Source organism: Sus scrofa, chromosome 1 (assembly GCF_054392235.1).
Source record: "Sus scrofa isolate SSC_HxYL_T2T_F1_AM1 chromosome 1, Sscrofa_HxYL_maternal_Yorkshire_Landrace_v2.0, whole genome shotgun sequence".
Taxonomy (NCBI): Eukaryota; Metazoa; Chordata; class Mammalia; order Artiodactyla; family Suidae; genus Sus; species Sus scrofa.
This window is the reverse complement of record NC_139383.1, coordinates 151,815,157-151,841,749: the sequence shown is the minus strand read 5'-3', so window position 1 is coordinate 151,841,749 and position 26,593 is coordinate 151,815,157. Positions and strand designations below refer to the sequence as shown.

General features: G+C 72.3%; 10 non-coding genes across 10 annotated transcripts; all 10 read left to right on the top strand.

Moving 5' to 3' along the window:
- Positions 1–572: 572 nt before the first annotated feature.
- On the top strand, positions 573–666 carry LOC146406607 (small nucleolar RNA SNORD116). Its single transcript, XR_014833599.1, has one exon. It is a non-coding gene; the product is annotated as a small nucleolar RNA SNORD116 (small nucleolar RNA).
- Positions 667–3,282: 2,616 nt separating this feature from the next.
- Positions 3,283–3,376, top strand: LOC146406606 (small nucleolar RNA SNORD116). Its single transcript, XR_014833597.1, has one exon. It is a non-coding gene; the product is annotated as a small nucleolar RNA SNORD116 (small nucleolar RNA).
- A 2,616-nt stretch (positions 3,377–5,992) lies between these two features.
- Positions 5,993–6,086, top strand: LOC146406605 (small nucleolar RNA SNORD116). The gene has a single exon (XR_014833588.1). It is a non-coding gene; the product is annotated as a small nucleolar RNA SNORD116 (small nucleolar RNA).
- Positions 6,087–8,702: 2,616 nt separating this feature from the next.
- On the top strand, positions 8,703–8,796 carry LOC146406604 (small nucleolar RNA SNORD116). Its single transcript, XR_014833584.1, has one exon. It is a non-coding gene; the product is annotated as a small nucleolar RNA SNORD116 (small nucleolar RNA).
- A 2,617-nt stretch (positions 8,797–11,413) lies between these two features.
- LOC146406603 (small nucleolar RNA SNORD116) lies at positions 11,414–11,507 on the top strand. The gene has a single exon (XR_014833579.1). It is a non-coding gene; the product is annotated as a small nucleolar RNA SNORD116 (small nucleolar RNA).
- A 2,617-nt stretch (positions 11,508–14,124) lies between these two features.
- Positions 14,125–14,218, top strand: LOC146406602 (small nucleolar RNA SNORD116). Its single transcript, XR_014833572.1, has one exon. It is a non-coding gene; the product is annotated as a small nucleolar RNA SNORD116 (small nucleolar RNA).
- Positions 14,219–16,834: 2,616 nt separating this feature from the next.
- On the top strand, positions 16,835–16,928 carry LOC146406601 (small nucleolar RNA SNORD116). The gene has a single exon (XR_014833564.1). It is a non-coding gene; the product is annotated as a small nucleolar RNA SNORD116 (small nucleolar RNA).
- A 2,616-nt stretch (positions 16,929–19,544) lies between these two features.
- On the top strand, positions 19,545–19,638 carry LOC146406600 (small nucleolar RNA SNORD116). Its single transcript, XR_014833563.1, has one exon. It is a non-coding gene; the product is annotated as a small nucleolar RNA SNORD116 (small nucleolar RNA).
- A 2,616-nt stretch (positions 19,639–22,254) lies between these two features.
- LOC146406599 (small nucleolar RNA SNORD116) lies at positions 22,255–22,348 on the top strand. Its single transcript, XR_014833562.1, has one exon. It is a non-coding gene; the product is annotated as a small nucleolar RNA SNORD116 (small nucleolar RNA).
- Positions 22,349–24,964: 2,616 nt separating this feature from the next.
- LOC146406598 (small nucleolar RNA SNORD116) lies at positions 24,965–25,058 on the top strand. Its single transcript, XR_014833561.1, has one exon. It is a non-coding gene; the product is annotated as a small nucleolar RNA SNORD116 (small nucleolar RNA).
- Positions 25,059–26,593: the final 1,535 nt, after the last annotated feature.

Sequence of the window (26,593 nt, the reverse complement as noted above, 5' to 3'; positions counted from 1 at the left end):
AGCCCGCGTGGCGCTGTGGCGCCCCAGCGAAGGGGCAGTGCTGGCCACTCGTGTGGCCCTTTGGCTGCTGGCACCCAGTGAGAGGGGGGAGGCCAGGGACAGGTGGCAGCCAGGCTGCCCACAGGCCCTGGGCGGTGGGGGGCCCGGCCCCTGTGCCTTGGGCAGCCTGGCCCCTTGCTGAGGCGTGCTTGCGCGTGTCCGTTGTCGCCCTCACCCAGCTGCTGTGGCGGAGAAACGGAGGCCAGCGCGGGGAGCGGAAGCCGGAGCCTGTCGGGAGCGACCCCGGGAAGGCCAGTCCCTCCTGCCGGAGGGAGGCGTGTTGGCGTGCGGCCGGTGGCGGGATCGATGGCCACCTGGTAGGCGATGGTAAGCGGCAGTGGCCTGCGCCAAGGTAGCCCCCGGGGGGCGGTGTGTGGCGCCCGGACCCGCACCCTCTGCTCCCGGGGGTGGAGCTGACCTGCTTGCCCGCGGTTGGGCTCGGGAGCCTGCGGGCCGCGGCCAGGAGGGAGCTGGCTGGCCGTCCCGGCGGTGGGGGCTGTGGCGGTGGCCGTCCCGCGGGTGTGCCCGTGCTCGGATCGATGATGACACCCACAAACGCATTCCTTGGAAAATCTGAACAAAATGAGTGAGAACTCACTACCGTCTCCTCATCGCAAACTGAGGTCCGGCACGTGGCTCCCACAGGGGACGTCGGGGGAGGGTCCCGTTGCCTTGGCTCCCTTGGGTGCGTGCAGCCCTGGGGCGCAGGTGGGGGCAGGCAGGCCTCCGGTGGCCGCGGAGGGCCATGGGGAGAGGAGCCTTGGGGCTGGCCTCCTCGAGGGCAGCCCCGGGGCCCCGGGGCCCCGGTGCCCGGCGGGAAAGCCTTGGGAGTGGCAGGCCCAGTGTGGGGTGGGCTGCCTGCGGTGTGTGTGAGCGCCGCTGGGCTCTCAGGCCTGCGGCTGCCTCCGTGAGGCCTCCGCGGGGTCCTGCCCGCGGTGTCGGGCGCAGAGGCTGTCTGTAGGTTGCGGGTGAGCAGCGGGGGCCTTGGCCTCGGCGGGACTGCCGACACAGGTTCTGGTGGGGAGAGAGGAGGCCGGCCGGGGGGCCTTGCCGAGATGGCCGTTTGGGCGGGGTCGGACGCCTTGGCCTGGGCCTTCACGGGGTCGGCGGGGCTGCCAGTGCCTTTCCCTCGCAGAGTCCTTGGTGGTCATCGAGAACCCTGGAGCCCCTGCGGCATTTCCCAGAGACGTGGAGGCGGTGGGGCGCCAGGTGGCCCTGGGCGGTGCCGAGTCGGCCGCGGACTGGGGTCGAGAGAAGTGCAGGAGGGCCAGAGGTCCTGGGCCAGTGTGCGCAGAGCACCGTGAGGGGGAGTGTTGGGTGCCCGGGGCGGCAGTGCCTTCAGGGCGGCCTGGGCTATGATGTGGGATATCCTCAGAGATTTGGGCGGCGCGTGGAAGGCAGGACGGAGGGGTCCCGGGCACGTGAATGGGAGCTGGGTGCCTGTGCCCTGGCCGGTCATGGGTGCCGGCGGGGCAGAGAAGTGTGAGCCCGCGGCCAGCTCCCGGGGCCGCTAAGGTGTCCACACACGGGGCTGGGCATTGAGGCCGTGCGGCGCCCCTGCCCTGGCTGAGGCCGTGTTCCCGGGGAGGGAGGACAGGGAGTTGCGCAGTGGGAGGCAGTGTGAGGTTGATACCCAGCAGAGCCAGCCACGCCTGCGGACTGGAGCCCAGCCGAGCTGGTGCCGGGCGGGAGCTGGTGGCAAGGAGGGAGTCTGCTGTGGAGGAAAGGGGGCAGGTGGCGGCGGAAGGGGCGTGAGTTTCGGTGCGAGGGTCCCGCTGGGCCCAGGGTCTAGTGCGTCTCCCGTGGAGATGCTGGTGCTGGAGGTAGGGAGGCCTGGGTGTGCATGGGTGTGGCACGCAAAGGAGAGGGTCCCATGGGGCCCGGCGGGCCTTCCGGTGCTGGCGGCGGGGCTGTGGCGTGTGCCTTGCGTGGGGCCCGAGCGCCCAACTGGTGGCAGGCTCCGGGCGCCCGGCGGCAGGCGGTCTGTGCGGGTTGCGTTGTGTCCGGTGGACAGGCGGCAGCCGTGGGGCGGGGTTTGGGGCAGGCAGGCCTCCGGTGTCCCCAGGGTGCCCCGGGGAGACCTGCCTGAGGGACCCAGGTCCCGCGCGCCAGGGGGCCTGGTGTGGCGGGCCTGGAGGGTGAAGGGCGAGCGACCCGAGCCCACAGCCTGGCGGCAGGGGACGCCCCTGGCCATTGGCGGTCAGGGCGAGGTGCGGCCCTGTGGGGTCTCGCCCAGGCTCCAGGGCCCTTGGGGTCCCGGAGGGTCCAGCAGAAGGGTCTGTGTTTTGCCCGGGGTCCTGAGAGCGTGCTGGGGATAGCAGGGGTGGAGTGCAGGTGTGCCCATGGGCGCCCCGGGTCCAGGGCCCGCGGAGCCGCTCTCGGGGCGGAGACCTTGCCCCCAGGGGCACGTCAGCGGTCCTGAGGTGAGGCTCCTGCAGAGCACTCTGGGCCGCGTGTGTCTCTCCCTGCGTGGGCAGGCAGTGTCGGTGGCCGGAGCGAGGGTGTTTTCCCATCGGGGTGAGAGGGAGAGCCCCAGGGTGGGCCTGGGGGCGGAATCGGACTCGGGGTTGGGGTGGACTCTTCTGAAGCTGGGAGGGGTGCGGGTGGGCAGGGCCTTAGGGAGCCTGAGGGAGGCGCGGTTCCTGGGGGAAGGGTGTGGCGAGGCGGCGGCAGCCCGCGTGGCGCTGTGGCGCCCCAGCGAAGGGGCAGTGCTGGCCACTCGTGTGGCCCTTTGGCTGCTGGCACCCAGTGAGAGGGGGGAGGCCAGGGACAGGTGGCAGCCAGGCTGCCCACAGGCCCTGGGCGGTGGGGGGCCCGGCCCCTGTGCCTTGGGCAGCCTGGCCCCTTGCTGAGGCGTGCTTGCGCGTGTCCGTTGTCGCCCTCACCCAGCTGCTGTGGCGGAGAAACGGAGGCCAGCGCGGGGAGCGGAAGCCGGAGCCTGTCGGGAGCGACCCCGGGAAGGCCAGTCCCTCCTGCCGGAGGGAGGCGTGTTGGCGTGCGGCCGGTGGCGGGATCGATGGCCACCTGGTAGGCGATGGTAAGCGGCAGTGGCCTGCGCCAAGGTAGCCCCCGGGGGGCGGTGTGTGGCGCCCGGACCCGCACCCTGTGCTCCCGGGGGTGGAGCTGACCTGCTTGCCCGCGGTTGGGCTCGGGAGCCTGCGGGCCGCGGCCAGGAGGGAGCTGGCTGGCCGTCCCGGCAGTGGGGGCTGTGGCGGTGGCCGTCCCGCGGGTGTGCCCGTGCTCGGATCGATGATGACACCCACAAACGCATTCCTTGGAAAATCTGAACAAAATGAGTGAGAACTCACTACCGTCTCCTCATCGCAAACTGAGGTCCGGCACGTGGCTCCCACAGGGGACGTCGGGGGAGGGTCCCGTTGCCTTGGCTCCCTTGGGTGCGTGCAGCCCTGGGGCGCAGGTGGGGGCAGGCAGGCCTCCGGTGGCCCCGGAGGGCCATGGGGAGAGGAGCCTTGGGGCTGGCCTCCTCGAGGGCAGCCCCGGGGCCCCGGGGCCCCGGTGCCCGGCGGGAAAGCCTTGGGAGTGGCAGGCCCAGTGTGGGGTGGGCTGCCTGCGGTGTGTGTGAGCACCGCTGGGCTCTCAGGCCTGCGGCTGCCTCCGTGAGGCCTCCGCGGGGTCCTGCCCGTGGTGTCGGGCGCAGAGGCTGTCTGTAGGTTGCGGGTGAGCAGCGGGGGCCTTGGCCTCGGCGGGACTGCCGACCCAGGTTCTGGTGGGGAGAGAGGAGGCCGGCCGGGGGGCCTTGCCGAGATGGCCGTTTGGGCGGGGTCGGACGCCTTGGCCTGGGCCTTCACGGGGTCGGCGGGGCTGCCAGTGCCTTTCCCTCGCAGAGTCCTTGGTGGTCATCGAGAACCCTGGAGCCCCTGCGGCATTTCCCAGAGACGTGGAGGCGGTGGGGCGCCAGGTGGCCCTGGGCGGTGCCGAGTCGGCCGCGGACTGGGGTCGAGAGAAGTGCAGGAGGGCCAGAGGTCCTGGGCCAGTGTGCGCAGAGCACCGTGAGGGGGAGTGTTGGGTGCCCGGGGCGGCAGTGCCTTCAGGGCGGCCTGGGCTATGATGTGGGATATCCTCAGAGATTTGGGCGGCGCGTGGAAGGCAGGACGGAGGGGTCCCGGGCACGTGAATGGGCGCTGGGTGCCTGTGCCCTGGCCGGTCATGGGTGCCGGCGGGGCAGAGAAGTGTGAGCCCGCGGCCAGCTCCCGGGGCCGCTAAGGTGTCCACACACGGGGCTGGGCATTGAGGCCGTGCGGCGCCCCTGCCCTGGCTGAGGCCGTGTTCCCGGGGAGGGAGGACAGGGAGTTGCGCAGTGGGAGGCAGTGTGAGGTTGATACCCAGCAGAGCTAGCCACGCCTGCGGACTGGAGCCCAGCCGAGCTGGTGCCGGGCGGGAGCTGGTGGCAAGGAGGGAGTCTGCTGTGGAGGAAAGGGGGCAGGTGGCGGCGGAAGGGGCGTGAGTTTCGGTGCGAGGGTCCCGCTGGGCCCAGGGTCTAGTGCGTCTCCCGTGGAGATGCTGGTGCTGGAGTTAGGGAGGCCTGGGTGTGCATGGGTGTGGCACGCAAAGGAGAGGGTCCCATGGGGCCCGGCGGGCCTTCCGGTGCTGGCGGCGGGGCTGTGGCGTGTGCCTTGCGTGGGGCCCGAGCGCCCAACTGGTGGCAGGCTCCGGGCGCCCGGCGGCAGGCGGTCTGTGCGGGTTGCGTTGTGTCCGGTGGACAGGCGGCAGCCGTGGGGCGGGGTTTGGGGCAGGCAGGCCTCCGGTGTCCCCAGGGTGCCCCGGGGAGACCTGCCTGAGGGACCCAGGTCCCGCGCGCCAGGGGGCCTGGTGTGGCGGGCCTGGAGGGTGAAGGGCGAGCGACCCGAGCCCACAGCCTGGCGGCAGGGGACGCCCCTGGCCATTGGCGGTCAGGGCGAGGTGCGGCCCTGCGGGGTCTCGCCCAGGCTCCAGGGCCCTTGGGGTCCCGGAGGGTCCAGCAGAAGGGTCTGTGTTTTGCCCGGGGTCCTGAGAGCGTGCTGGGGATAGCAGGGGTGGAGTGCAGGTGTGCCCATGGGCGCCCCGGGTCCAGGGCCCGCGGAGCCGCTCTCGGGGCGGAGACCTTGCCCCCAGGGGCACGTCAGCGGTCCTGAGGTGAGGCTCCTGCAGAGCACTCTGGGCCGCGTGTGTCTCTCCCTGCGTGGGCAGGCAGTGTCGGTGGCCGGAGCGAGGGTGTTTTCCCATCGGGGTGAGAGGGAGAGCCCCAGGGTGGGCCTGGGGGCGGAATCGGACTCGGGGTTGGGGTGGACTCTTCTGAAGCTGGGAGGGGTGCGGGTGGGCAGGGCCTTAGGGAGCCTGAGGGAGGCGCGGTTCCTGGGGGAAGGGTGTGGCGAGGCGGCGGCAGCCCGCGTGGCGCTGTGGCGCCCCAGCGAAGGGGCAGTGCTGGCCACTCGTGTGGCCCTTTGGATGCTGGCACCCAGTGAGAGGGGGGAGGCCAGGGACAGGTGGCAGCCAGGCTGCCCACAGGCCCTGGGCGGTGGGGGGCACGGCCCCTGTGCCTTGGGCAGCCGGGCCCCTTGCTGAGGCGTGCTTGCGCGTGTCCGTTGTCGCCCTCACCCAGCTACTGTGGCGGAGAGACGGAGGCCAGCACGGGGAGCGGAAGCCGGAGCCTGTCGGGAGCGACCCCGGGAAGGCCAGTCCCTCCTGCCGGAGGGAGGCGTGTTGGCGTGCGGCCGGTGGCGGGATCGATGGCCACCTGGTAGGCGATGGTAAGCGGCAGTGGCCTGCGCCAAGGTAGCCCCCGGGGGGCGGTGTGTGGCGCCCGGACCCGCACCCTGTGCTCCCGGGGGTGGAGCTGACCTGCTTGCCCGCGGTTGGGCTCGGGAGCCTGCGGGCCGCGGCCAGGAGGGAGCTGGCTGGCCGTCCCGGCGGTGGGGGCTGTGGCGGTGGCCGTCCCGCGGGTGTGCCCGTGCTCGGATCGATGATGACACCCACAAACGCATTCCTTGGAAAATCTGAACAAAATGAGTGAGAACTCACTACCGTCTCCTCATCGCAAACTGAGGTCCGGCACGTGGCTCCCACAGGGGACGTCGGGGGAGGGTCCCGTTGCCTTGGCTCCCTTGGGTGCGTGCAGCCCTGGGGCGCAGGTGGGGGCAGGCAGGCCTCCGGTGGCCCCGGAGGGCCATGGGGAGAGGAGCCTTGGGGCTGGCCTCCTCGAGGGCAGCCCCGGGGCCCCGGTGCCCCGGTGCCCGGCGGGAAAGCCTTGGGAGTGGCAGGCCCAGTGTGGGGTGGGCTGCCTGCGGTGTGTGTGAGCGCCGCTGGGCTCTCAGGCCTGCGGCTGCCTCCGTGAGGCCTCCGCGGGGTCCTGCCCGCGGTGTCGGGCGCAGAGGCTGTCTGTAGGTTGCGGGTGAGCAGCGGGGGCCTTGGCCTCGGCGGGACTGCCGACCCAGGTTCTGGTGGGGAGAGAGGAGGCCGGCCGGGGGGCCTTGCCGAGATGGCCGTTTGGACGGGGTCGGACGCCTAGGCCTGGGCCTTCACGGGGTCGGCGGGGCTGCCAGTGCCTTTCCCTCGCAGAGTCCTTGGTGGTCATCGAGAACCCTGGAGCCCCTGCGGCATTTCCCAGAGACGTGGAGGCGGTGGGGCGCCAGGTGGCCCTGGGCGGTGCCGAGTCGGCCGCGGACTGGGGTCGAGAGAAGTGCAGGAGGTCCAGAGGTCCTGGGCCAGTGTGCGCAGAGCACCGTGAGGGGGAGTGTTGGGTGCCCGGGGCGGCAGTGCCTTCAGGGCGGCCTGGGCTATGATGTGGGATATCCTCAGAGATTTGGGCGGCGCGTGGAAGGCAGGACGGAGGGGTCCCGGGCACGTGAATGGGAGCTGGGTGCCTGTGCCCTGGCCGGTCATGGGTGCCGGCGGGGCAGAGAAGTGTGAGCCCGCGGCCAGCTCCCGGGGCCGCTAAGGTGTCCACACACGGGGCTGGGCATTGAGGCCGTGCGGCGCCCCTGCCCTGGCTGAGGCCGTGTTCCCGGGGAGGGAGGACAGGGAGTTGCGCAGTGGGAGGCAGTGTGAGGTTGATACCCAGCAGAGCTAGCCACGCCTGCGGACTGGAGCCCAGCCGAGCTGGTGCCGGGCGGGAGCTGGTGGCAAGGAGGGAGTCTGCTGTGGAGGAAAGGGGGCAGGCGGCGGCGGAAGGGGCGTGAGTTTCGGTGCGAGGGTCCCGCTGGGCCCAGGGTCTAGTGCGTCTCCCGTGGAGATGCTGGTGGTGGAGGTAGGGAGGCCTGGGTGTGCATGGGTGTGGCATGCAAAGGAGAGGGTCCCATGGGGCCCGGCGGGCCTTCCGGTGCTGGCGGCGGGGCTGTGGCGTGTGCCTTGCGTGGGGCCCGAGCGCCCAACTGGTGGCAGGCTCCGGGCGCCCGGCGGCAGGCGGTCTGTGCGGGTTGCGTTGTGTCCGGTGGACAGGCGGCAGCCGTGGGGCGGGGTTTGGGGCAGGCAGGCCTCCGGTGTCCCCAGAGTGCCCCGGGGAGACTTGCCTGAGGGACCCAGGTCCCGCGCACCAGGGGGCCTGGTGTGGCGGGCCTGGAGGGTGAAGGGCGCGCGACCCGAGCCCACAGCCTGGCGGCAGGGGACGCCCCTGGCCATTGGCGGTCAGGGCGAGGTGCGGCCCTGCGGGGTCTCGCACAGGCTCCAGGGCCCTTGGGGTCCCGGAGGGTCCAGCAGAAGGGTCTGTGTTTTGCCCGGGGTCCTGAGAGCGTGCTGGGGATAGCAGGGGTGGAGTGCAGGTGTGCCCATGGGCGCCCCGGGTCCAGGGCCCGCGGAGCCGCTCTCGGGGCGGAGACCTTGCCCCCAGGGGCACGTCAGCGGTCCTGAGGTGAGGCTCCTGCAGAGCACTCTGGGCCGCGTGTGTCTCTCCCTGCGTGGGCAGGCAGTGTCGGTGGCCGGAGCGAGGGTGTTTTCCCATCGGGGTGAGAGGGAGAGCCCCAGGGTGGGCCTGGGGGCGGAATCGGACTCGGGGTTGGGGTGGACTCTTCTGAAGCTGGGAGGGGTGCGGGTGGGCAGGGCCTTAGGGAGCCTGAGGGAGGCGCGGTTCCTGGGGGAAGGGTGTGGCGAGGCGGCGGCAGCCCGCGTGGCGCTGTGGCGCCCCAGCGAAGGGGCAGTGCTGGCCACTCGTGTGGCCCTTTGGCTGCTGGCACCCAGTGAGAGGGGGGAGGCCAGGGACAGGTGGCAGCCAGGCTGCCCACAGGCCCTGGGCGGTGGGGGGCACGGCCCCTGTGCCTTGGGCAGCCTGGCCCCTTGCTGAGGCGTGCTTGCGCGTGTCCGTTGTCGCCCTCACCCAGCTGCTGTGGCGGAGAAACGGAGGCCAGCGCGGGGAGCGGAAGCCGGAGCCTGTCGGGAGCGACCCCGGGAAGGCCAGTCCCTCCTGCCGGAGGGAGGCGTGTTGGCGTGCGGCCGGTGGCGGGATCGATGGCCACCTGGTAGGCGATGGTAAGCGGCAGTGGCCTGCGCCAAGGTAGCCCCCGGGGGGCGGTGTGTGGCGCCCGGACCCGCACCCTCTGCTCCCGGGGGTGGAGCTGACCTGCTTGCCCGCGGTTGGGCTCGGGAGCCTGCGGGCCGCGGCCAGGAGGGAGCTGGCTGGCCGTCCCGGCGGTGGGGGCTGTGGCGGTGGCCGTCCCGCGGGTGTGCCCGTGCTCGGATCGATGATGACACCCACAAACGCATTCCTTGGAAAATCTGAACAAAATGAGTGAGAACTCACTACCGTCTCCTCATCGCAAACTGAGGTCCGGCACGTGGCTCCCACAGGGGACGTCGGGGGAGGGTCCCGTTGCCTTGGCTCCCTTGGGTGCGTGCAGCCCTGGGGCGCAGGTGGGGGCAGGCAGGCCTCCGGTGGCCCCGGAGGGCCATGGGGAGAGGAGCCTTGGGGCTGGCCTCCTCGAGGGCAGCCCCGGGGCCCCGGGGCCCCCGGTGCCCGGCGGCAAATCCTTGGGAGTGGCAGGCCCAGTGTGGGGTGGGCTGCCTGCGGTGTGTGTGAGCGCCGCTGGGCTCTCAGGCCTGCGGCTACCTCCTTGAGGCCTCCGCGGGGTCCTGCCCGCGGTGTCGGGCGCAGAGGGTGTCTGTAGGTTGCGGGTGAGCAGCGGGGGCCTTGGCCTCGGCGGGACTGCCGACCCAGGTTCTGGTGGGGAGAGAGGAGGCCGGCCGGGGGGCCTTGCCGAGATGGCCGTTTGGGCGGGGTCGGACGCCTTGGCCTGGGCCTTCACGGGGTCGGCGGGGCTGCCAGTGCCTTTCCCTCGCAGAGTCCTTGGTGGTCATCGAGAACCCTGGAGCCCCTGCGGCATTTCCCAGAGACGTGGAGGCGGTGGGGCGCCAGGTGGCCCTGGGCGGTGCCGAGTCGGCCGCGGACTGGGGTCGAGAGAAGTGCAGGAGGGCCAGAGGTCCTGGGCCAGTGTGCGCAGAGCACCGTGAGGGGGAGTGTTGGGTGCCCGGGGCGGCAGTGCCTTCAGGGCGGCCTGGGCTATGATGTGGGATATCCTCAGAGATTTGGGCGGCGCGTGGAAGGCAGGACGGAGGGGTCCCGGGCACGTGAATGGGAGCTGGGTGCCTGTGCCCTGGCCGGTCATGGGTGCCGGCGGGGCAGAGAAGTGTGAGCCCGCGGCCAGCTCCCGGGGCCGCTAAGGTGTCCACACACGGGGCTGGGCATTGAGGCCGTGCGGCGCCCCTGCCCTGGCTGAGGCCGTGTTCCCGGGGAGGGAGGACAGGGAGTTGCGCAGTGGGAGGCAGTGTGAGGTTGATACCCAGCAGAGCTAGCCACGCCTGCGGACTGGAGCCCAGCCGAGCTGGTGCCGGGCGGGAGCTGGTGGCAAGGAGGGAGTCTGCTGTGGAGGAAAGGGGGCAGGTGGCGGCGGAAGGGGCGTGAGTTTCGGTGCGAGGGTCCCGCTGGGCCCAGGGTCTAGTGCGTCTCCCGTGGAGATGCTGGTGGTGGAGGTAGGGAGGCCTGGGTGTGCATGGGTGTGGCACGCAAAGGAGAGGGTCCCATGGGGCCCGGCGGGCCTTCCGGTGCTGGCGGCGGGGCTGTGGCGTGTGCCTTGCGTGGGGCCCGAGCGCCCAACTGGTGGCAGGCTCCGGGCGCCCGGCGGCAGGCGGTCTGTGCGGGTTGCGTTGTGTCCGGTGGACAGGCGGCAGCCGTGGGGCGGGGTTTGGGGCAGGCAGGCCTCCGGTGTCCCCAGGGTGCCCCGGGGAGACCTGCCTGAGGGACCCAGGTCCCGCGCGCCAGGGGGCCTGGTGTGGCGGGCCTGGAGGGTGAAGGGCGCGCGACCCGAGCCCACAGCCTGGCGGCAGGGGACGCCCCTGGCCATTGGCGGTCAGGGCGAGGTGCGGCCCTGCGGGGTCTCGCACAGGCTCCAGGGCCCTTGGGGTCCCGGAGGGTCCAGCAGAAGGGTCTGTGTTTTGCCCGGGGTCCTGAGAGCGTGCTGGGGATAGCAGGGGTGGAGTGCAGGTGTGCCCATGGGCGCCCCGGGTCCAGGGCCCGCGGAGCCGCTCTCGGGGCGGAGACCTTGCCCCCAGGGGCACGTCAGCGGTCCTGAGGTGAGGCTCCTGCAGAGCACTCTGGGCCGCGTGTGTCTCTCCCTGCGTGGGCAGGCAGTGTCGGTGGCCGGAGCGAGGGTGTTTTCCCATCGGGGTGAGAGGGAGAGCCCCAGGGTGGGCCTGGGGGCGGAATCGGACTCGGGGTTGGGGTGGACTCTTCTGAAGCTGGGAGGGGTGCGGGTGGGCAGGGCCTTAGGGAGCCTGAGGGAGGCGCGGTTCCTGGGGGAAGGGTGTGGCGAGGCGGCGGCAGCCCGCGTGGCGCTGTGGCGCCCCAGCGAAGGGGCAGTGCTGGCCACTCGTGTGGCCCTTTGGCTGCTGGCACCCAGTGAGAGGGGGGAGGCCAGGGACAGGTGGCAGCCAGGCTGCCCACAGGCCCTGGGCGGTGGGGGGCACGGCCCCTGTGCCTTGGGCAGCCTGGCCCCTTGCTGAGGCGTGCTTGCGCGTGTCCGTTGTCGCCCTCACCCAGCTGCTGTGGCGGAGAAACGGAGGCCAGCGCGGGGAGCGGAAGCCGGAGCCTGTCGGGAGCGACCCCGGGAAGGCCAGTCCCTCCTGCCGGAGGGAGGCGTGTTGGCGTGCGGCCGGTGGCGGGATCGATGGCCACCTGGTAGGCGATGGTAAGCGGCAGTGGCCTGCGCCAAGGTAGCCCCCGGGGGGCGGTGTGTGGCGCCCGGACCCGCACCCTCTGCTCCCGGGGGTGGAGCTGACCTGCTTGCCCGCGGTTGGGCTCGGGAGCCTGCGGGCCGCGGCCAGGAGGGAGCTGGCTGGCCGTCCCGGCGGTGGGGGCTGTGGCGGTGGCCGTCCCGCGGGTGTGCCCGTGCTCGGATCGATGATGACACCCACAAACGCATTCCTTGGAAAATCTGAACAAAATGAGTGAGAACTCACTACCGTCTCCTCATCGCAAACTGAGGTCCGGCACGTGGCTCCCACAGGGGCCGTCGGGGGAGGGTCCCGTTGCCTTGGCTCCCTTGGGTGCGTGCAGCCCTGGGGCGCAGGTGGGGGCAGGCAGGCCTCCGGTGGCCCCGGAGGGCCATGGGGAGAGGAGCCTTGGGGCTGGCCTCCTCGAGGGCAGCCCCGGGGCCCCGGGGCCCCCGGTGCCCGGCGGCAAATCCTTGGGAGTGGCAGGCCCAGTGTGGGGTGGGCTGCCTGCGGTGTGTGTGAGCGCCGCTGGGCTCTCAGGCCTGCGGCTACCTCCTTGAGGCCTCCGCGGGGTCCTGCCCGCGGTGTCGGGCGCAGAGGGTGTCTGTAGGTTGCGGGTGAGCAGCGGGGGCCTTGGCCTCGGCGGGACTGCCGACCCAGGTTCTGGTGGGGAGAGAGGAGGCCGGCCGGGGGGCCTTGCCGAGATGGCCGTTTGGGCGGGGTCGGACGCCTTGGCCTGGGCCTTCACGGGGTCGGCGGGGCTGCCAGTGCCTTTCCCTCGCAGAGTCCTTGGTGGTCATCGAGAACCCTGGAGCCCCTGCGGCATTTCCCAGAGACGTGGAGGCGGTGGGGCGCCAGGTGGCCCTGGGCGGTGCCGAGTCGGCCGCGGACTGGGGTCGAGAGAAGTGCAGGAGGGCCAGAGGTCCTGGGCCAGTGTGCGCAGAGCACCGTGAGGGGGAGTGTTGGGTGCCCGGGGCGGCAGTGCCTTCAGGGCGGCCTGGGCTATGATGTGGGATATCCTCAGAGATTTGGGCGGCGCGTGGAAGGCAGGACGGAGGGGTCCCGGGCACGTGAATGGGAGCTGGGTGCCTGTGCCCTGGCCGGTCATGGGTGCCGGCGGGGCAGAGAAGTGTGAGCCCGCGGCCAGCTCCCGGGGCCGCTAAGGTGTCCACACACGGGGCTGGGCATTGAGGCCGTGCGGCGCCCCTGCCCTGGCTGAGGCCGTGTTCCCGGGGAGGGAGGACAGGGAGTTGCGCAGTGGGAGGCAGTGTGAGGTTGATACCCAGCAGAGCTAGCCACGCCTGCGGACTGGAGCCCAGCCGAGCTGGTGCCGGGCGGGAGCTGGTGGCAAGGAGGGAGTCTGCTGTGGAGGAAAGGGGGCAGGTGGCGGCGGAAGGGGCGTGAGTTTCGGTGCGAGGGTCCCGCTGGGCCCAGGGTCTAGTGCGTCTCCCGTGGAGATGCTGGTGCTGGAGTTAGGGAGGCCTGGGTGTGCATGGGTGTGGCACGCAAAGGAGAGGGTCCCATGGGGCCCGGCGGGCCTTCCGGTGCTGGCGGCGGGGCTGTGGCGTGTGCCTTGCGTGGGGCCCGAGCGCCCAACTGGTGGCAGGCTCCGGGCGCCCGGCGGCAGGCGGTCTGTGCGGGTTGCGTTGTGTCCGGTGGACAGGCGGCAGCCGTGGGGCGGGGTTTGGGGCAGGCAGGCCTCCGGTGTCCCCAGGGTGCCCCGGGGAGACCTGCCTGAGGGACCCAGGTCCCGCGCGCCAGGGGGCCTGGTGTGGCGGGCCTGGAGGGTGAAGGGCGAGCGACCCGAGCCCACAGCCTGGCGGCAGGGGACGCCCCTGGCCATTGGCGGTCAGGGCGAGGTGCGGCCCTGCGGGGTCTCGCCCAGGCTCCAGGGCCCTTGGGGTCCCGGAGGGTCCAGCAGAAGGGTCTGTGTTTTGCCCGGGGTCCTGAGAGCGTGCTGGGGATAGCAGGGGTGGAGTGCAGGTGTGCCCATGGGCGCCCCGGGTCCAGGGCCCGCGGAGCCGCTCTCGGGGCGGAGACCTTGCCCCCAGGGGCACGTCAGCGGTCCTGAGGTGAGGCTCCTGCAGAGCACTCTGGGCCGCGTGTGTCTCTCCCTGCGTGGGCAGGCAGTGTCGGTGGCCGGAGCGAGGGTGTTTTCCCATCGGGGTGAGAGGGAGAGCCCCAGGGTGGGCCTGGGGGCGGAATCGGACTCGGGGTTGGGGTGGACTCTTCTGAAGCTGGGAGGGGTGCGGGTGGGCAGGGCCTTAGGGAGCCTGAGGGAGGCGCGGTTCCTGGGGGAAGGGTGTGGCGAGGCGGCGGCAGCCCGCGTGGCGCTGTGGCGCCCCAGCGAAGGGGCAGTGCTGGCCACTCGTGTGGCCCTTTGGCTGCTGGCACCCAGTGAGAGGGGGGAGGCCAGGGACAGGTGGCAGCCAGGCTGCCCACAGGCCCTGGGCGGTGGGGGGCACGGCCCCTGTGCCTTGGGCAGCCGGGCCCCTTGCTGAGGCGTGCTTGCGCGTGTCCGTTGTCGCCCTCACCCAGCTACTGTGGCGGAGAGACGGAGGCCAGCACGGGGAGCGGAAGCCGGAGCCTGTCGGGAGCGACCCCGGGAAGGCCAGTCCCTCCTGCCGGAGGGAGGCGTGTTGGCGTGCGGCCGGTGGCGGGATCGATGGCCACCTGGTAGGCGATGGTAAGCGGCAGTGGCCTGCGCCAAGATAGCCCCCGGGGGGCGGTGTGTGGCGCCCGGACCCGCACCCTCTGCTCCCGGGGGTGGAGCTGACCTGCTTGCCCGCGGTTGGGCTCGGGAGCCTGCGGGCCGCGGCCAGGAGGGAGCTGGCTGGCCGTCCCGGCGGTGGGGGCTGTGGCGGTGGCCGTCCCGCGGGTGTGCCCGTGCTCGGATCGATGATGACACCCACAAACGCATTCCTTGGAAAATCTGAACAAAATGAGTGAGAACTCACTACCGTCTCCTCATCGCAAACTGAGGTCCGGCACGTGGCTCCCACAGGGGACGTCGGGGGAGGGTCCCGTTGCCTTGGCTCCCTTGGGTGCGTGCAGCCCTGGGGCGCAGGTGGGGGCAGGCAGGCCTCCGGTGGCCGCGGAGGGCCATGGGGAGAGGAGCCTTGGGGCTGGCCTCCTCGAGGGCAGCCCCGGGGCCCCGGGGCCCCGGTGCCCGGCGGGAAAGCCTTGGGAGTGGCAGGCCCAGTGTGGGGTGGGCTGCCTGCGGTGTGTGTGAGCGCCGCTGGGCTCTCAGGCCTGCGGCTGCCTCCGTGAGGCCTCCGCGGGGTCCTGCCCGCGGTGTCGGGCGCAGAGGCTGTCTGTAGGTTGCGGGTGAGCAGCGGGGGCCTTGGCCTCGGCGGGACTGCCGACCCAGGTTCTGGTGGGGAGAGAGGAGGCCGGCCGGGGGGCCTTGCCGAGATGGCCGTTTGGGCGGGGTCGGACGCCTTGGCCTGGGCCTTCACGGGGTCGGCGGGGCTGCCAGTGCCTTTCCCTCGCAGAGTCCTTGGTGGTCATCGAGAACCCTGGAGCCCCTGCGGCATTTCCCAGAGACGTGGAGGCGGTGGGGCGCCAGGTGGCCCTGGGCGGTGCCGAGTCGGCCGCGGACTGGGGTCGAGAGAAGTGCAGGAGGTCCAGAGGTCCTGGGCCAGTGTGCGCAGAGCACCGTGAGGGGGAGTGTTGGGTGCCCGGGGCGGCAGTGCCTTCAGGGCGGCCTGGGCTATGATGTGGGATATCCTCAGAGATTTGGGCGGCGCGTGGAAGGCAGGACGGAGGGGTCCCGGGCACGTGAATGGGAGCTGGGTGCCTGTGCCCTGGCCGGTCATGGGTGCCGGCGGGGCAGAGAAGTGTGAGCCCGCGGCCAGCTCCCGGGGCCGCTAAGGTGTCCACACACGGGGCTGGGCATTGAGGCCGTGCGGCGCCCCTGCCCTGGCTGAGGCCGTGTTCCCGGGGAGGGAGGACAGGGAGTTGCGCAGTGGGAGGCAGTGTGAGGTTGATACCCAGCAGAGCTAGCCACGCCTGCGGACTGGAGCCCAGCCGAGCTGGTGCCGGGCGGGAGCTGGTGGCAAGGAGGGAGTCTGCTGTGGAGGAAAGGGGGCAGGTGGCGGCGGAAGGGGCGTGAGTTTCGGTGCGAGGGTCCCGCTGGGCCCAGGGTCTAGTGCGTCTCCCGTGGAGATGCTGGTGCTGGAGGTAGGGAGGCCTGGGTGTGCATGGGTGTGGCACGCAAAGGAGAGGGTCCCATGGGGCCCGGCGGGCCTTCCGGTGCTGGCGGCGGGGCTGTGGCGTGTGCCTTGCGTGGGGCCCGAGCGCCCAACTGGTGGCAGGCTCCGGGCGCCCGGCGGCAGGCGGTCTGTGCGGGTTGCGTTGTGTCCGGTGGACAGGCGGCAGCCGTGGGGCGGGGTTTGGGGCAGGCAGGCCTCCGGTGTCCCTAGAGTGCCCCGGGGAGACCTGCCTGAGGGACCCAGGTCCCGCGCGCCAGGGGGCCTGGTGTGGCGGGCCTGGAGGGTGAAGGGCGAGCGACCCGAGCCCACAGCCTGGCGGCAGGGGACGCCCCTGGCCATTGGCGGTCAGGGCGAGGTGCGGCCCTGCGGGGTCTCGCCCAGGCTCCAGGGCCCTTGGGGTCCCGGAGGGTCCAGCAGAAGGGTCTGTGTTTTGCCCGGGGTCCTGAGAGCGTGCTGGGGATAGCAGGGGTGGAGTGCAGGTGTGCCCATGGGCGCCCCGGGTCCAGGGCCCGCGGAGCCGCTCTCGGGGCGGAGACCTTGCCCCCAGGGGCACGTCAGCGGTCCTGAGGTGAGGCTCCTGCAGAGCACTCTGGGCCGCGTGTGTCTCTCCCTGCGTGGGCAGGCAGTGTCGGTGGCCGGAGCGAGGGTGTTTTCCCATCGGGGTGAGAGGGAGAGCCCCAGGGTGGGCCTGGGGGCGGAATCGGACTCGGGGTTGGGGTGGACTCTTCTGAAGCTGGGAGGGGTGCGGGTGGGCAGGGCCTTAGGGAGCCTGAGGGAGGCGCGGTTCCTGGGGGAAGGGTGTGGCGAGGCGGCGGCAGCCCGCGTGGCGCTGTGGCGCCCCAGCGAAGGGGCAGTGCTGGCCACTCGTGTGGCCCTTTGGCTGCTGGCACCCAGTGAGAGGGGGGAGGCCAGGGACAGGTGGCAGCCAGGCTGCCCACAGGCCCTGGGCGGTGGGGGGCCCGGCCCCTGTGCCTTGGGCAGCCTGGCCCCTTGCTGAGGCGTGCTTGCGCGTGTCCGTTGTCGCCCTCACCCAGCTGCTGTGGCGGAGAGACGGAGGCCAGCGCGGGGAGCGGAAGCCGGAGCCTGTCGGGAGCGACCCCGGGAAGGCCAGTCCCTCCTGCCGGAGGGAGGCGTGTTGGCGTGCGGCCGGTGGCGGGATCGATGGCCACCTGGTAGGCGATGGTAAGCGGCAGTGGCCTGCGCCAAGGTAGCCCCCGGGGGGCGGTGTGTGGCGCCCGGACCCGCACCCTCTGCTCCCGGGGGTGGAGCTGACCTGCTTGCCCGCGGTTGGGCTCGGGAGCCTGCGGGCCGCGGCCAGGAGGGAGCTGGCTGGCCGTCCCGGCGGTGGGGGCTGTGGCGGTGGCCGTCCCGCGGGTGTGCCCGTGCTCGGATCGATGATGACACCCACAAACGCATTCCTTGGAAAATCTGAACAAAATGAGTGAGAACTCACTACCGTCTCCTCATCGCAAACTGAGGTCCGGCACGTGGCTCCCACAGGGGACGTCGGGGGAGGGTCCCGTTGCCTTGGCTCCCTTGGGTGCGTGCAGCCCTGGGGCGCAGGTGGGGGCAGGCAGGCCTCCGGTGGCCCCGGAGGGCCATGGGGAGAGGAGCCTTGGGGCTGGCCTCCTCGAGGGCAGCCCCGGGGCCCCGGGGCCCCGGTGCCCGGCGGGAAAGCCTTGGGAGTGGCAGGCCCAGTGTGGGGTGGGCTGCCTGCGGTGTGTGTGAGCGCCGCTGGGCTCTCAGGCCTGCGGCTGCCTCCGTGAGGCCTCCGCGGGGTCCTGCCCGCGGTGTCGGGCGCAGAGGCTGTCTGTAGGTTGCGGGTGAGCAGCGGGGGCCTTGGCCTCGGCGGGACTGCCGACCCAGGTTCTGGTGGGGAGAGAGGAGGCCGGCCGGGGGGCCTTGCCGAGATGGCCGTTTGGGCGGGGTCGGACGCCTTGGCCTGGGCCTTCACGGGGTCGGCGGGGCTGCCAGTGCCTTTCCCTCGCAGAGTCCTTGGTGGTCATCGAGAACCCTGGAGCCCCTGCGGCATTTCCCAGAGACGTGGAGGCGGTGGGGCGCCAGGTGGCCCTGGGCGGTGCCGAGTCGGCCGCGGACTGGGGTCGAGAGAAGTGCAGGAGGTCCAGAGGTCCTGGGCCAGTGTGCGCAGAGCACCGTGAGGGGGAGTGTTGGGTGCCCGGGGCGGCAGTGCCTTCAGGGCGGCCTGGGCTATGATGTGGGATATCCTCAGAGATTTGGGCGGCGCGTGGAAGGCAGGACGGAGGGGTCCCGGGCACGTGAATGGGAGCTGGGTGCCTGTGCCCTGGCCGGTCATGGGTGCCGGCGGGGCAGAGAAGTGTGAGCCCGCGGCCAGCTCCCGGGGCCGCTAAGGTGTCCACACACGGGGCTGGGCATTGAGGCCGTGCGGCGCCCCTGCCCTGGCTGAGGCCGTGTTCCCGGGGAGGGAGGACAGGGAGTTGCGCAGTGGGAGGCAGTGTGAGGTTGATACCCAGCAGAGCTAGCCACGCCTGCGGACTGGAGCCCAGCCGAGCTGGTGCCGGGCGGGAGCTGGTGGCAAGGAGGGAGTCTGCTGTGGAGGAAAGGGGGCAGGTGGCGGCGGAAGGGGCGTGAGTTTCGGTGCGAGGGTCCCGCTGGGCCCAGGGTCTAGTGCGTCTCCCGTGGAGATGCTGGTGCTGGAGGTAGGGAGGCCTGGGTGTGCATGGGTGTGGCACGCAAAGGAGAGGGTCCCATGGGGCCCGGCGGGCCTTCCGGTGCTGGCGGCGGGGCTGTGGCGTGTGCCTTGCGTGGGGCCCGAGCGCCCAACTGGTGGCAGGCTCCGGGCGCCCGGCGGCAGGCGGTCTGTGCGGGTTGCGTTGTGTCCGGTGGACAGGCGGCAGCCGTGGGGCGGGGTTTGGGGCAGGCAGGCCTCCGGTGTCCCTAGAGTGCCCCGGGGAGACCTGCCTGAGGGACCCAGGTCCCGCGCGCCAGGGGGCCTGGTGTGGCGGGCCTGGAGGGTGAAGGGCGAGCGACCCGAGCCCACAGCCTGGCGGCAGGGGACGCCCCTGGCCATTGGCGGTCAGGGCGAGGTGCGGCCCTGCGGGGTCTCGCCCAGGCTCCAGGGCCCTTGGGGTCCCGGAGGGTCCAGCAGAAGGGTCTGTGTTTTGCCCGGGGTCCTGAGAGCGTGCTGGGGATAGCAGGGGTGGAGTGCAGGTGTGCCCATGGGCGCCCCGGGTCCAGGGCCCGCGGAGCCGCTCTCGGGGCGGAGACCTTGCCCCCAGGGGCACGTCAGCGGTCCTGAGGTGAGGCTCCTGCAGAGCACTCTGGGCCGCGTGTGTCTCTCCCTGCGTGGGCAGGCAGTGTCGGTGGCCGGAGCGAGGGTGTTTTCCCATCGGGGTGAGAGGGAGAGCCCCAGGGTGGGCCTGGGGGCGGAATCGGACTCGGGGTTGGGGTGGACTCTTCTGAAGCTGGGAGGGGTGCGGGTGGGCAGGGCCTTAGGGAGCCTGAGGGAGGCGCGGTTCCTGGGGGAAGGGTGTGGCGAGGCGGCGGCAGCCCGCGTGGCGCTGTGGCGCCCCAGCGAAGGGGCAGTGCTGGCCACTCGTGTGGCCCTTTGGCTGCTGGCACCCAGTGAGAGGGGGGAGGCCAGGGACAGGTGGCAGCCAGGCTGCCCACAGGCCCTGGGCGGTGGGGGGCCCGGCCCCTGTGCCTTGGGCAGCCTGGCCCCTTGCTGAGGCGTGCTTGCGCGTGTCCGTTGTCGCCCTCACCCAGCTGCTGTGGCGGAGAGACGGAGGCCAGCGCGGGGAGCGGAAGCCGGAGCCTGTCGGGAGCGACCCCGGGAAGGCCAGTCCCTCCTGCCGGAGGGAGGCGTGTTGGCGTGCGGCCGGTGGCGGGATCGATGGCCACCTGGTAGGCGATGGTAAGCGGCAGTGGCCTGCGCCAAGGTAGCCCCCGGGGGGCGGTGTGTGGCGCCCGGACCCGCACCCTCTGCTCCCGGGGGTGGAGCTGACCTGCTTGCCCGCGGTTGGGCTCGGGAGCCTGCGGGCCGCGGCCAGGAGGGAGCTGGCTGGCCGTCCCGGCGGTGGGGGCTGTGGCGGTGGCCGTCCCGCGGGTGTGCCCGTGCTCGGATCGATGATGACACCCACAAACGCATTCCTTGGAAAATCTGAACAAAATGAGTGAGAACTCACTACCGTCTCCTCATCGCAAACTGAGGTCCGGCACGTGGCTCCCACAGGGGACGTCGGGGGAGGGTCCCGTTGCCTTGGCTCCCTTGGGTGCGTGCAGCCCTGGGGCGCAGGTGGGGGCAGGCAGGCCTCCGGTGGCCCCGGAGGGCCATGGGGAGAGGAGCCTTGGGGCTGGCCTCCTCGAGGGCAGCCCCGGGGCCCCGGGGCCCCGGTGCCCGGCGGGAAAGCCTTGGGAGTGGCAGGCCCAGTGTGGGGTGGGCTGCCTGCGGTGTGTGTGAGCGCCGCTGGGCTCTCAGGCCTGCGGCTGCCTCCGTGAGGCCTCCGCGGGGTCCTGCCCGCGGTGTCGGGCGCAGAGGCTGTCTGTAGGTTGCGGGTGAGCAGCGGGGGCCTTGGCCTCGGCGGGACTGCCGACCCAGGTTCTGGTGGGGAGAGAGGAGGCCGGCCGGGGGGCCTTGCCGAGATGGCCGTTTGGGCGGGGTCGGACGCCTTGGCCTGGGCCTTCACGGGGTCGGCGGGGCTGCCAGTGCCTTTCCCTCGCAGAGTCCTTGGTGGTCATCGAGAACCCTGGAGCCCCTGCGGCATTTCCCAGAGACGTGGAGGCGGTGGGGCGCCAGGTGGCCCTGGGCGGTGCCGAGTCGGCCGCGGACTGGGGTCGAGAGAAGTGCAGGAGGGCCAGAGGTCCTGGGCCAGTGTGCGCAGAGCACCGTGAGGGGGAGTGTTGGGTGCCCGGGGCGGCAGTGCCTTCAGGGCGGCCTGGGCTATGATGTGGGATATCCTCAGAGATTTGGGCGGCGCGTGGAAGGCAGGACGGAGGGGTCCCGGGCACGTGAATGGGAGCTGGGTGCCTGTGCCCTGGCCGGTCATGGGTGCCGGCGGGGCAGAGAAGTGTGAGCCCGCGGCCAGCTCCCGGGGCCGCTAAGGTGTCCACACACGGGGCTGGGCATTGAGGCCGTGCGGCGCCCCTGCCCTGGCTGAGGCCGTGTTCCCGGGGAGGGAGGACAGGGAGTTGCGCAGTGGGAGGCAGTGTGAGGTTGATACCCAGCAGAGCTAGCCACGCCTGCGGACTGGAGCCCAGCCGAGCTGGTGCCGGGCGGGAGCTGGTGGCAAGGAGGGAGTCTGCTGTGGAGGAAAGGGGGCAGGTGGCGGCGGAAGGGGCGTGAGTTTCGGTGCGAGGGTCCCGCTGGGCCCAGGGTCTAGTGCGTCTCCCGTGGAGATGCTGGTGCTGGAGGTAGGGAGGCCTGGGTGTGCATGGGTGTGGCACGCAAAGGAGAGGGTCCCATGGGGCCCGGCGGGCCTTCCGGTGCTGGCGGCGGGGCTGTGGCGTGTGCCTTGCGTGGGGCCCGAGCGCCCAACTGGTGGCAGGCTCCGGGCGCCCGGCGGCAGGCGGTCTGTGCGGGTTGCGTTGTGTCCGGTGGACAGGCGGCAGCCGTGGGGCGGGGTTTGGGGCAGGCAGGCCTCCGGTGTCCCTAGAGTGCCCCGGGGAGACCTGCCTGAGGGACCCAGGGCCCGCGCGCCAGGGGGCCTGGTGTGGCGGGCCTGGAGGGTGAAGGGCGAGCGACCCGAGCCCACAGCCTGGCGGCAGGGGACGCCCCTGGCCATTGGCGGTCAGGGCGAGGTGCGGCCCTGCGGGGTCTCGCCCAGGCTCCAGGGCCCTTGGGGTCCCGGAGGGTCCAGCAGAAGGGTCTGTGTTTTGCCCGGGGTCCTGAGAGCGTGCTGGGGATAGCAGGGGTGGAGTGCAGGTGTGCCCATGGGCGCCCCGGGTCCAGGGCCCGCGGAGCCGCTCTCGGGGCGGAGACCTTGCCCCCAGGGGCACGTCAGCGGTCCTGAGGTGAGGCTCCTGCAGAGCACTCTGGGCCGCGTGTGTCTCTCCCTGCGTGGGCAGGCAGTGTCGGTGGCCGGAGCGAGGGTGTTTTCCCATCGGGGTGAGAGGGAGAGCCCCAGGGTGGGCCTGGGGGCGGAATCGGACTCGGGGTTGGGGTGGACTCTTCTGAAGCTGGGAGGGGTGCGGGTGGGCAGGGCCTTAGGGAGCCTGAGGGAGGCGCGGTTCCTGGGGGAAGGGTGTGGCGAGGCGGCGGCAGCCCGCGTGGCGCTGTGGCGCCCCAGCGAAGGGGCAGTGCTGGCCACTCGTGTGGCCCTTTGGCTGCTGGCACCCAGTGAGAGGGGGGAGGCCAGGGACAGGTGGCAGCCAGGCTGCCCACAGGCCCTGGGCGGTGGGGGGCACGGCCCCTGTGCCTTGGGCAGCCTGGCCCCTTGCTGAGGCGTGCTTGCGCGTGTCCGTTGTCGCCCTCACCCAGCTGCTGTGGCGGAGAGACGGAGGCCAGCGCGGGGAGCGGAAGCCGGAGCCTGTCGGGAGCGACCCCGGGAAGGCCAGTCCCTCCTGCCGGAGGGAGGCGTGTTGGCGTGCGGCCGGTGGCGGGATCGATGGCCACCTGGTAGGCGATGGTAAGCGGCAGTGGCCTGCGCCAAGGTAGCCCCCGGGGGGCGGTGTGTGGCGCCCGGACCCGCACCCTCTGCTCCCGGGGGTGGAGCTGACCTGCTTGCCCGCGGTTGGGCTCGGGAGCCTGCGGGCCGCGGCCAGGAGGGAGCTGGCTGGCCGTCCCGGCGGTGGGGGCTGTGGCGGTGGCCGTCCCGCGGGTGTGCCCGTGCTCGGATCGATGATGACACCCACAAACGCATTCCTTGGAAAATCTGAACAAAATGAGTGAGAACTCACTACCGTCTCCTCATCGCAAACTGAGGTCCGGCACGTGGCTCCCACAGGGGACGTCGGGGGAGGGTCCCGTTGCCTTGGCTCCCTTGGGTGCGTGCAGCCCTGGGGCGCAGGTGGGGGCAGGCAGGCCTCCGGTGGCCCCGGAGGGCCATGGGGAGAGGAGCCTTGGGGCTGGCCTCCTCGAGGGCAGCCCCGGGGCCCCGGGGCCCCGGTGCCCGGCGGGAAAGCCTTGGGAGTGGCAGGCCCAGTGTGGGGTGGGCTGCCTGCGGTGTGTGTGAGCGCCGCTGGGCTCTCAGGCCTGCGGCTGCCTCCGTGAGGCCTCCGCGGGGTCCTGCCCGCGGTGTCGGGCGCAGAGGCTGTCTGTAGGTTGCGGGTGAGCAGCGGGGGCCTTGGCCTCGGCGGGACTGCCGACCCAGGTTCTGGTGGGGAGAGAGGAGGCCGGCCGGGGGGCCTTGCCGAGATGGCCGTTTGGGCGGGGTCGGACGCCTTGGCCTGGGCCTTCACGGGGTCGGCGGGGCTGCCAGTGCCTTTCCCTCGCAGAGTCCTTGGTGGTCATCGAGAACCCTGGAGCCCCTGCGGCATTTCCCAGAGACGTGGAGGCGGTGGGGCGCCAGGTGGCCCTGGGCGGTGCCGAGTCGGCCGCGGACTGGGGTCGAGAGAAGTGCAGGAGGGCCAGAGGTCCTGGGCCAGTGTGCGCAGAGCACCGTGAGGGGGAGTGTTGGGTGCCCGGGGCGGCAGTGCCTTCAGGGCGGCCTGGGCTATGATGTGGGATATCCTCAGAGATTTGGGCGGCGCGTGGAAGGCAGGACGCAGGGGTCCCGGGCACGTGAATGGGCGCTGGGTGCCTGTGCCCTGGCCGGTCATGGGTGCCGGCGGGGCAGAGAAGTGTGAGCCCGCGGCCAGCTCCCGGGGCCGCTAAGGTGTCCACACACGGGGCTGGGCATTGAGGCCGTGCGGCGCCCCTGCCCTGGCTGAGGCCGTGTTCCCGGGGAGGGAGGACAGGGAGTTGCGCAGTGGGAGGCAGTGTGAGGTTGATACCCAGCAGAGCTAGCCACGCCTGCGGACTGGAGCCCAGCCGAGCTGGTGCCGGGCGGGAGCTGGTGGCAAGGAGGGAGTCTGCTGTGGAGGAAAGGGGGCAGGTGGCGGCGGAAGGGGCGTGAGTTTCGGTGCGAGGGTCCCGCTGGGCCCAGGGTCTAGTGCGTCTCCCGTGGAGATGCTGGTGCTGGAGTTAGGGAGGCCTGGGTGTGCATGGGTGTGGCACGCAAAGGAGAGGGTCCCATGGGGCCCGGCGGGCCTTCCGGTGCTGGCGGCGGGGCTGTGGCGTGTGCCTTGCGTGGGGCCCGAGCGCCCAACTGGTGGCAGGCTCCGGGCGCCCGGCGGCAGGCGGTCTGTGCGGGTTGCGTTGTGTCCGGTGGACAGGCGGCAGCCGTGGGGCGGGGTTTGGGGCAGGCAGGCCTCCGGTGTCCCTAGAGTGCCCCGGGGAGACCTGCCTGAGGGACCCAGGGCCCGCGCGCCAGGGGGCCTGGTGTGGCGGGCCTGGAGGGTGAAGGGCGAGCGACCCGAGCCCACAGCCTGGCGGCAGGGGACGCCCCTGGCCATTGGCGGTCAGGGCGAGGTGCGGCCCTGCGGGGTCTCGCCCAGGCTCCAGGGCCCTTGGGGTCCCGGAGGGTCCAGCAGAAGGGTCTGTGTTTTGCCCGGGGTCCTGAGAGCGTGCTGGGGATAGCAGGGGTGGAGTGCAGGTGTGCCCATGGGCGCCCCGGGTCCAGGGCCCGCGGAGCCGCTCTCGGGGCGGAGACCTTGCCCCCAGGGGCACGTCAGCGGTCCTGAGGTGAGGCTCCTGCAGAGCACTCTGGGCCGCGTGTGTCTCTCCCTGCGTGGGCAGGCAGTGTCGGTGGCCGGAGCGAGGGTGTTTTCCCATCGGGGTGAGAGGGAGAGCCCCAGGGTGGGCCTGGGGGCGGAATCGGACTCGGGGTTGGGGTGGACTCTTCTGAAGCTGGGAGGGGTGCGGGTGGGCAGGGCCTTAGGGAGCCTGAGGGAGGCGCGGTTCCTGGGGGAAGGGTGTGGCGAGGCGGCGGCAGCCCGCGTGGCGCTGTGGCGCCCCAGCGAAGGGGCAGTGCTGGCCACTCGTGTGGCCCTTTGGCTGCTGGCACCCAGTGAGAGGGGGGAGGCCAGGGACAGGTGGCAGCCAGGCTGCCCACAGGCCCTGGGCGGTGGGGGGCACGGCCCCTGTGCCTTGGGCAGCCTGGCCCCTTGCTGAGGCGTGCTTGCGCGTGTCCGTTGTCGCCCTCACCCAGCTGCTGTGGCGGAGAAACGGAGGCCAGCGCGGGGAGCGGAAGCCGGAGCCTGTCGGGAGCGACCCCGGGAAGGCCAGTCCCTCCTGCCGGAGGGAGGCGTGTTGGCGTGCGGCCGGTGGCGGGATCGATGGCCACCTGGTAGGCGATGGTAAGCGGCAGTGGCCTGCGCCAAGGTAGCCCCCGGGGGGCGGTGTGTGGCGCCCGGACCCGCACCCTCTGCTCCCGGGGGTGGAGCTGACCTGCTTGCCCGCGGTTGGGCTCGGGAGCCTGCGGGCCGCGGCCAGGAGGGAGCTGGCTGGCCGTCCCGGCGGTGGGGGCTGTGGCGGTGGCCGTCCCGCGGGTGTGCCCGTGCTCGGATCGATGATGACACCCACAAACGCATTCCTTGGAAAATCTGAACAAAATGAGTGAGAACTCACTACCGTCTCCTCATCGCAAACTGAGGTCCGGCACGTGGCTCCCACAGGGGCCGTCGGGGGAGGGTCCCGTTGCCTTGGCTCCCTTGGGTGCGTGCAGCCCTGGGGCGCAGGTGGGGGCAGGCAGGCCTCCGGTGGCCCCGGAGGGCCATGGGGAGAGGAGCCTTGGGGCTGGCCTCCTCGAGGGCAGCCCCGGGGCCCCGGGGCCCCGGTGCCCGGCGGGAAAGCCTTGGGAGTGGCAGGCCCAGTGTGGGGTGGGCTGCCTGCGGTGTGTGTGAGCGCCGCTGGGCTCTCAGGCCTGCGGCTGCCTCCGTGAGGCCTCCGCGGGGTCCTGCCCGCGGTGTCGGGCGCAGAGGCTGTCTGTAGGTTGCGGGTGAGCAGCGGGGGCCTTGGCCTCGGCGGGACTGCCGACCCAGGTTCTGGTGGGGAGAGAGGAGGCCGGCCGGGGGGCCTTGCCGAGATGGCCGTTTGGGCGGGGTCGGACGCCTTGGCCTGGGCCTTCACGGGGTCGGCGGGGCTGCCAGTGCCTTTCCCTCGCAGAGTCCTTGGTGGTCATCGAGAACCCTGGAGCCCCTGCGGCATTTCCCAGAGACGTGGAGGCGGTGGGGCGCCAGGTGGCCCTGGGCGGTGCCGAGTCGGCCGCGGACTGGGGTCGAGAGAAGTGCAGGAGGGCCAGAGGTCCTGGGCCAGTGTGCGCAGAGCACCGTGAGGGGGAGTGTTGGGTGCCCGGGGCGGCAGTGCCTTCAGGGCGGCCTGGGCTATGATGTGGGATATCCTCAGAGATTTGGGCGGCGCGTGGAAGGCAGGACGCAGGGGTCCCGGGCACGTGAATGGGCGCTGGGTGCCTGTGCCCTGGCCGGTCATGGGTGCCGGCGGGGCAGAGAAGTGTGAGCCCGCGGCCAGCTCCCGGGGCCGCTAAGGTGTCCACACACGGGGCTGGGCATTGAGGCCGTGCGGCGCCCCTGCCCTGGCTGAGGCCGTGTTCCCGGGGAGGGAGGACAGGGAGTTGCGCAGTGGGAGGCAGTGTGAGGTTGATACCCAGCAGAGCTAGCCACGCCTGCGGACTGGAGCCCAGCCGAGCTGGTGCCGGGCGGGAGCTGGTGGCAAGGAGGGAGTCTGCTGTGGAGGAAAGGGGGCAGGTGGCGGCGGAAGGGGCGTGAGTTTCGGTGCGAGGGTCCCGCTGGGCCCAGGGTCTAGTGCGTCTCCCGTGGAGATGCTGGTGCTGGAGTTAGGGAGGCCTGGGTGTGCATGGGTGTGGCACGCAAAGGAGAGGGTCCCATGGGGCCCGGCGGGCCTTCCGGTGCTGGCGGCGGGGCTGTGGCGTGTGCCTTGCGTGGGGCCCGAGCGCCCAACTGGTGGCAGGCTCCGGGCGCCCGGCGGCAGGCGGTCTGTGCGGGTTGCGTTGTGTCCGGTGGACAGGCGGCAGCCGTGGGGCGGGGTTTGGGGCAGGCAGGCCTCCGGTGTCCCCAGGGTGCCCCGGGGAGACCTGCCTGAGGGACCCAGGTCCCGCACGCCAGGGGGCCTGGTGTGGCGGGCCTGGAGGGTGAAGGGCGAGCGACCCGAGCCC